Source organism: Phalangium opilio, unplaced genomic scaffold (assembly GCF_054372755.1).
Source record: "Phalangium opilio isolate 3A_F unplaced genomic scaffold, DU_Popi_V2 ptg000021l_1, whole genome shotgun sequence".
Classification (NCBI taxonomy): Eukaryota; Metazoa; Arthropoda; class Arachnida; order Opiliones; family Phalangiidae; genus Phalangium; species Phalangium opilio.
The window spans coordinates 2,099,664-2,108,468 of NW_028324153.1; the positions used below are offsets into that span (position 1 = coordinate 2,099,664).

General features: G+C 34.4%; 1 long non-coding RNA gene across 8 annotated transcripts; it reads left to right on the forward strand.

Annotated features, from left to right (window-relative positions):
• Positions 1 to 826: 826 nt before the first annotated feature.
• On the forward strand, positions 827 to 7,023 carry LOC149696410 (uncharacterized). Of its 8 annotated transcripts, none has more exons than XR_016382440.1 (4): positions 827 to 961; positions 1,096 to 1,181; positions 1,236 to 1,344; positions 1,433 to 3,994. It is a non-coding gene; the product is annotated as an uncharacterized LOC149696410 (long non-coding RNA). The 8 variants fall into 8 exon arrangements; XR_016382443.1 differs by having other exon boundaries at positions 1,272 to 1,344; XR_016382445.1 differs by having other exon boundaries at positions 829 to 961; positions 1,117 to 1,181.
• The last annotated feature ends 1,782 nt before the right edge of the window (positions 7,024 to 8,805 follow it).

An 8,805-nucleotide genomic window follows, 5' to 3' on the forward strand; every position in this document is an offset into this window, starting at 1 on the left:
TATTTTTCAACAATATTTACGCAAGTAGTTTGTTCTCAACAGTAGTTTTCACCTAGAAGGGTTAAAGGGATACTAGCTTAGTACTGGTTTTACTTTCGAGTTTCGACTAACATTTGATTCTAGGAGATTTATATGCTTCGATATCTGAAAAGATTTCTCTTGAAGAGTGTAGATTTTTATATTTTAAAATTGAAAATATTGCGAAGCGGAAAATAATATAGGCCTTTTCATTGATTTAGTTATTAGTGTCGAAAAGATCTGTAGATTGATCGTGATCTTTGAGAGCTATACAACACGTTAATATTTAATTCTTCGTAAGCTTTACAATTTAAGAATACGTTTTGTTAAGTTTTTATACGGTTTATATTTTATAGACCAAGAGCCAGTAGCCTGGATCTTACCATATAAAGTACAAAAGGTCTGACCATTGGAATGAGTTCAGTTTTGATGCTCATAAATAGATTTGGCCGTCTTACGCGTCACAGCTGGGGCATTTGAGGGGGGCGGGGTCATGTTTGACCCTAATTCTACAGGGCCGGTAGGCCCTTGTAGATATGACTTGATACTCTTTTGTAACGTTAAAGCAAAATTCACATGCTTTTACCATTTTTCCTATGGAGATTAACATGGGGTTTTTCGTGATATTTAGCCACCTCTAACTGAAAAACTAGAGCGAAGTTACTTTTCGGAATACTCTTAATTTAACAATTATGTATTCAAGGTGTGCTATCGGCTAGTTTAATTTAAATCAATTAACTCTAAGTATGTTAATTTTAGTTAATTCTGAAAGTACGTCAAAATTACTTTTGAGTCAGACTATCTAGCAGTAGACGCTGACAGATTACTTTACTATTTCATCCGAGCTTGAGCACCTTTATATGTATTTTCTAATTAACTGTAGCACCCTTAATAAGAAATAGGTCGTTATCAGGTCGAATTTTCGTCTAGAAAAGTAATTCAGGTAAATAATTACAGTTACCAGAGGTTTTTATATCATTTAAAGTAAGTTTTTGAACGTTCTTTACGGCCAAGGCTTAAGTTGTATTTTAGTTTGTCTATGTAATATAGTATTTATATAGTCTTTCCCCTTTCAAGATAAAAAAAGCTCATTTCCAGCTCTGTATTCCAAAAATACGCAGTCTGCTTCGTTTCCTGCTACAAACAAATATATGAGGACTGAGGTATACAGGGTTTCATTATTTGTTAATCTCACTAAAATGCTACTAATTGTGAAGGTGTGTGATATATTTCCTTAAACTAAACCAATGTAGAGGAATTTCCATGTTTACATCAGCACAGATTCTCTCAACGTAACCACGTTGGAAACGGAGAGTTACGTATGAGGTATACTGGGTTTCATTATTTGTTAATGGTTTAGAAATCAACGGTAGTGTTTTCACCCTGTGATGAATTCAACTTCAAAATATTACAGGAAAGATCACAAAATGTTCAATGTGTTTTCCTACGGCAGTTAAAAGAGTGGTGTATAGGTTACTGGTTAGCGCAGTTCACTCAACATTCTCATTTGAGGACAGGTATACGCGGTTTCATTATTTGTTAATCTCACTAAAATGCTACTAATTGTGAAGGTGTGTGATATAATTCCTTAAAACTAAACCAATGTAGAGGACCAGATTATTCGTTAAAACAATTTTGGTCCTATTGAATCAGTTATACTGTGATGTTACGTTATCATTTTATAAACTATTTGTTACCAACAGTGGATTGTTTAATTCATAAGTAACAGTGGTGCTGGTTAATCCAGGAGGACAGTGTCGTTATATAATTTAATTAGTCAAATAATTTTCATGTTTACATCACAGATTCTCTCAACGTAACCACGTTAGAAACGGAGGGTTACGTTGTTTGCTATTTCCACAGTCCACGTTGCCGTTTGTTTATTGGTTTAAATTGCTATGAATTGTATAGGTATTTGATTTAATTACTGGTATTCAAGCTAAACTATAGAATAACATCATTCATTAACATATTGTATAGATAATCTTTACCACAAACCTAGCACAGGATATGATAAAAATTTAACGCAATGTGTTGGAAATAATCAAAAACTCCTCTAAACATTAGAGTTAAGGTGAATTATTTATTAAAAGTCATTTTATAAGCTTAATGAGCACTGACGACAAGTTAATTTCAACGTAATTAAGTGTAATTAACGTGAAATTAAACCCCGAATGTACATTTTTTTTGGATGAAAACTCAGATAACTCTTAAATGATGTCCTTGATTAAGATTGTATCTAACCAAGCCGTTGGTAAAGCCCCATGTTTTCTCTTTCACACTTAAGCTAATTTAAATTATCTCGAAAGCACCTTAATAGGCGCGAAATTCAAAAGTTTAGGGTAAAATAAGAATCGAAAACTCCACTAAAAATTGCAACTAAGGTGAAGTATACATTTAAACTCATTTTATAGCCTAAATGTACACTGCCAAAACACAATCCTACGTTAATTTTAACTCAATTAAATATAATTAACGTGAAATTAAACCAAAATATACATTTTTGGATAAAAGCTCAAATAACTTTTAAATAAACTGTTTAAACTACCCAAAAGTTTAGGGTACCATAATGATGAATATATGGCAAAAATATTAAACTGCACTAAACATTGCAAATAGGGTAAAAAATTCAAATAAATTTTAAGCTTAATCCACTCTCACGAACCACGCTCAAATTAAGATTAAAACATCACAAGTTTTTCGTACAGCCACAGTAGTTTCCTATTTCACTTTCAAATTAATCTAAATGATCATTAAAATACATCAAAAGCGCATACATTAAAATTTTAGGGTAATTGCAATTTAAGTTAATATTTTATTGAAACTTTTATTATAAAATAAATCCACACAAGATAAACAAGATAAGCCGTTAAATTAAACTCAATCAAGTATAATTAACCTAAGAAAAACATTAACATGTACAAAAATGGGCCAAGCCTCGCTTCGTGCCCTCTCCGCCCTAAAAAGTTCTGAGATCCCATGTAGAGCCAAGTCTGCCTTTTGTTCTCATTCAATCGCCAATTGAACAATTATGTTATAAATTAAGTCCTTTTCCTAATTAATAACCAATCTTCTTTGACTCTATCATTATTATACATCTTTGTTCGTATCAAAAATATCGTGACTTGGCAATCGCAAGTAAGTAATATTAAAAGGAAGTCGAAGGGATATTCACTAAATCGTTTATGGTCGAGGGGATATGTACAAGTTTATAAGATGAGTCATGCACAACCCTATGTACAAATTATATGGTGAGTTATGCATAACCCTATTTACAAGTTTATAAGGCGAGTTATGCATAACCTTATGTACACCTGCGCTTGCCAAGTCACGATATTTTTGATACGAACAAAGATGTATAATAATGATAGAGTCAAAGAATATTGGTTATTAATTAGGAAAAGTACTTAATTTATAACATAATTGTTCAATTGGCGATTGAATGAGACCAAAAGGCAGACTTGGCTCTACATGGGATTTCAGAACTTTTACGGCGGAGAGGGCACGAAGCGAGGCTTGGCCCATTTTTGTACATGTTAATGTTTTTCTTAGGATCTCACTTCTTTTTGTAGACCCTCTCGTTATACTTCGGTAGTTATATTAAAACAAGACCCTCTCGTGGTACTTCGTTTGCCAATATAATCGCTAACGTTTGTCCATATTTACGCTGAATTACCCCTTTCGACCCGCAGAGAATATGCAATAAAGATTGTACGCGATATCCTAATAAAAGAATGTAGCATCAGTTACGACACATTTCTATTAAACTACTACTCCTATTAGCTTTAATATATATTTAACTTTCGGTTAACTTTGGACCATTACGTCCTTTCATCAAGAACACACACTATTTCTGTTGAAAAGACGGCAGCGCCATCTAGTTTTAAAATAAAGAACTAAAGAACAATTTTATAAAAAATTCGGGATGTTTTAATTTTTCTGTGCTTTATAAAATAAATGAAAACTAAATCCTGAATTTTAAGTTTCTATCTCCTCTAGAAGTACCTTAGAATTTTGATGATCGGTGAGTGAGTGAGTGACAAAATAAGGTAGATTTCACCTGCGATATTTCGAAAAGCATATAGGGTAGGAACTTGAAATTTGGAAACAATAGCTAGGATTGACAGTCCTCGCGGCAAGCAAAATTTCAGACTTTCACCTATACCCATCACGAAGTTACAGTGGGCTTAAAAGTGCCACGAGTTGCTTCGAGAAAAGGATGTCAGTGCTCGACTTGGCTGGGAGCACGGCAGTGCTCCCAGAATGTGAAAGATTCGTGTTTTGGGTAAATTCATGGATACCTTATAATTAAACTAACAAATCTTTCACCCAGCCTCCATTTTCCTGTTTAATTCTTACGATTAATTAAATTGTCATTTAAAAGCTTTTTTCCCCATTTTGAAAAGAGAGCCATTGAAAAGGCGTGATATTTAAAAGTTTTGGGGCAAAGTAGTGATTGTTCTGCAAGAGTCAAACAGTCACTCCTCTAAAGTTTGCAGAATTTCTTGTTCAAACTCGTATAATAAACTGAAATAACACTAGTAAAAGAAGATAAGCCGTTAATTTCAACTTAATGATCATATTTAATTAAAATTAATCGAAAACAACAGGTTTTTTTTGGGTAACTATAGATAACCCTTAACTGAAATAACAAAATAAGATTAAACTACGCCAGTTGTTCTTTCAGCCTAAATGTTTTCCTATTTAACACTAAAATTAATTACATTATCACTATAATGCATTAATAGGCTCCAAACACAAAATTTTAGGGTAAGGAATGTGTCAAAATGAAACTTTTCCATTTAAATTTTAATATATCATTAGCATAGTTCGCCAAATCACCAGCAACAATTTAATCTGGCAACATTCAATGTAATAATGTTGCCAATAAAACAAGGGCGTCTAGCCCATAACTAAGCCATATCACTAGCCATCTCTCGCTATCCCTAATTCAATAAATTTTCTTCTACTGAAATACCACCTAGCATACCAGTCAAGTGGGGGGAGCAACAGAAAATTTTAAAGCACAGTCTTACGATAAGTCTTGGAATTTGGGCCTCAAATTACAGCCTCTAATCGAATCCGTTTGGTACACATCAACGTCAACGTAAATGTTCAATGTGATTACCATTGTGGTGCAGGCACTCTTCATCTGTCCATGTCTTTCAATTACTTTACAAGCAACGAACTCATGACGCAGGAAGTCCAAGTAAATGCCTTCAGAGATTTTCTTATCAAGAAAAAGGGTCCGATAATTTGGTTTCCAAGAATGCCCTCCCAAAAATGCACGTTATGAAGGTTTAAGGTACCATCCTTAAATAGCCTCGTCAGAGAACAGTACCTTTCTAAAAATAATGGATCGGCTTCAATTAGTTCACGCAAAGGTTTTGCCGTTTTGGGTAATCCTCGTAAACATCATGTTCAATTTTCCCTGGTTTGAATACACTGGCATTTTGCTAAAAGACGAGACTAACTAATTAAATTCGGTCCTAACTGCTACGTAACGACGATTAGTTTTCACTACGGCCTTTTTTCTCGGTTCCTCAGACAACTCGGACCTTCTGCTTCAAAGTCATTCCCAAAGAAACCTTTATGTTTTCTTTATTTTGTTCATAGTTTAAGGTTAGGGGGCCGACCTTTATTACAATGGTTTCTTTTTTCGGTATTTGTGCCTTTTTAACAGGCGTATTGTTAAAATTGTAACACTACAGAAATTGTATTTCAAATGGGACCGGCAATACCGCAACGCTGAGCCGAAAAACTGGATGGTAATTGTTTGGACCTATAGGGTCAGGACATTGGAGGACCAAACATACCGTGGTGTCACGTGTCGAATGTTAAAGCGACCTTCACCACTATACATACTATGACCTGCTGCTCAAGCTGACAATCTTTGAAAACTCAACTTTGAGGAACTTCCGGTCTTTTTAGATATAAAGGGGCTTTCAGTGTCGCTAAGTAGTAGAATTACAGTAGTTGGTCTCGTTTCCTAGCAAAATGCCAACTTATTCTAACCAGGAAAAATTGGGCAGCAAGTTTATTTTGGGTGAAGGTCGCGGTAACATTCAACCATAGAGAATTTTACACATGTGTAAAATTCTCTCTGGTTCAACTAAAGGTAGTGCTTTATGCCGAACGGTCTCCACACCGACATTTGGGTGCGAGGACTTTCGTCATTTCGATAGTGCAAGATCGTGAACGTAGAAGAGACTGTATAGTCTGTAATGAGGATACAGACTTTGACATCGTAGAAAGTTTTGAAGCCAATCTCATGCTTGTAGTAGAGCGGTGGAACAAGAAGTTGCACTAAGCCATTCTACTGTTCGTGCCAGTTTACAAGGGCATTACTACAGGCATAATCATATCCCCCTACATCAAGCCTTAACGGACGAGAAGTACCTAAGACGGCAATACCATTAGTCTTGCCATGCGTCATGAGTTTAGTGGTTGCAAATGTAATGCAAGACACGGACAGTCATCTGGAAGAGTGCCTCAACCACAATGGTAGACACTTCGAATATTTACGTTGAGTTGTTTACTAAACAGTTTAGAGGTTGCAATTTGAGGCCCAGGTTCTAAGACTAATCGTAGGACTGTGCTTTAAAATATTTTGTTGCATTCACGCATATTCTCCTGTATTCTTTGTGTATCTTGCCACTCGTTGTCACTTAAATACAATAAAACATGAATTCTAAACATTTATTTACACCCTGTATAATTTAGCACGACATCACCCGTTGGCAGTATTGGGGGTTGTACATAAAGGAAGCTGTTGGTCTGATCTCGACAACACTGTATATGTATACAGTGTACGAAACAAATATTTTTCTTCCATATTTCAAATACCGTCGTTTTTAAACTTTTCATAAATAAAGTACAACACAATATGCTTATATAGACATCGTCTTCAAGCTCTTCTACTCATGATGCATTTCCTCAAAAATTCTCATTGATATATGTTTAGAGTGTACACAACAAATAAAAAAATTTATTCTACATTTCAAATACTGTCATTTTTGAACTAACTTCATATATAAAGTACAACATTATATGCTTTTCGAAAACTATGTTATTGGATATGAGTTCATATAATTAACTATACTTAAGTACTTCTTTAAGCTATTAGAAATAGATCAACCCCAAATGTATGTCGGTACAAAAAACATGAAATTATTCAAATTTTAATTACATTAAGACTGAAGGGACAGATATTATAAAAAAACGTCTTGGTTTGGACCAAGGCCGAAAAAACAAACGATATGTCTGAGGTTTATCAGTTGACTGAAGTTTCAGATATTGCAATTTCTTTTTAAATTACTTTTATTCCTTTAATCCTTAATCAATATTTAATTCAATCAACTTATTTTTACTGTTAATCGATCTATTCCCTCTAAATTAATTTCAAAAATTACATATCTACGCTTTTTCAAGAATAATTCCATTTTCCGAAAACATTTTATCATGAAATTAATTATTTTGAAGGGATTTCGTGTCGATGATTACTAAGTTGGAAGCACAGTTTTAATTCTTGTTGCCTTGACAAATTTTCAAGTTTGCACCAAAAAAGTTTAAATCTGTTGTAAGTTGCTGGGAAGACTGATGTCAAGAAATTATGATAAAGAATTTATTTTGCTCAAACTAATTTATAAACTTATGTTGTCTACTTAAGACAAAGCAACAACCTCGGTCCTGTCTTGTTTCTTTTAGTAGGTAGCTCTCCTTTTATGCACTGGAAAAATATGATATCGGTGTAAATATAACCAAAGGAAAGGGTAAAGTTTACATAAAAAGAAATACTTCTCAGTTCCGATGACTTGTTATTTCCTGAGGAAATAAAATGGTTGAACACATCATACCTTACCAGAACTGCCATGGACCGATCGTACACAAATTACATAAGGAGAAACTAAAACACTGGGGCGATGCCGCCATTGGGGTCTTCTCCCTCTCGCCTAGAAGCACCGCTAGAGGCAGTGCGAGTTGACTTTCCTCCCGCCTGTAGTGAACTTTGGCACCGTCTGACGATGGCCCTTGGTGCAAGGAAGAATACCCCAATGGTCTCCTCGCCCCTGTGTGTTTTCGGAAATGGTCTCTACGCCTGATAAAATCATTCCGCGTAATACGTAACCGGTGTACAATACAAGTAACGCCAACAATGTAGTAAGGGGTGATGACGTTCCAAATCTAGATTGAGTTATGGCCAAGAAGCTTTGAAGTTCGGAGAGGGAAACTGCAGTGCAACCTTTCCTTCATAGTCGCGACAAAAAAATGTAACATTTCGATATTCGAAGTTAAATGTATAAATTCGCGTCCCCAATATATGCATCCACTATCAAATATTTACATTTTCCTTTCGAGTTATATCAAAGATCGCTTGCTCTTTTTAGACACTTCGTATAATATTTCAAATATTCAATATTCGTCACCCAACACGTACTCCCTTCAAAATAATTAATTTCATGATAAAATGTTTTCGGAAAATGGAATTATTCTTGAAAAAGCGTAGATATGTAATTTTTGAAATTAATTTAGAGGGAATAGATCGATTAACAGTAAAAATAAGTTGATTGAATTAAATATTGATTAAGGATTAAAGGAATAAAAGTAATTTAAAAAGAAATTGCAATATCTGAAACTTCAGTCAACTGATAAACCTCAGACATATCGTTTGTTTTTTCGGCCTTGGTCCAAACCAAGACGTTTTTTTATAATGAGGTATGATTTCTTACCTTATGAGGTACATGAATAAAGAAGGTGGCAAATGATAGAACTGGAAATGGCGATTCC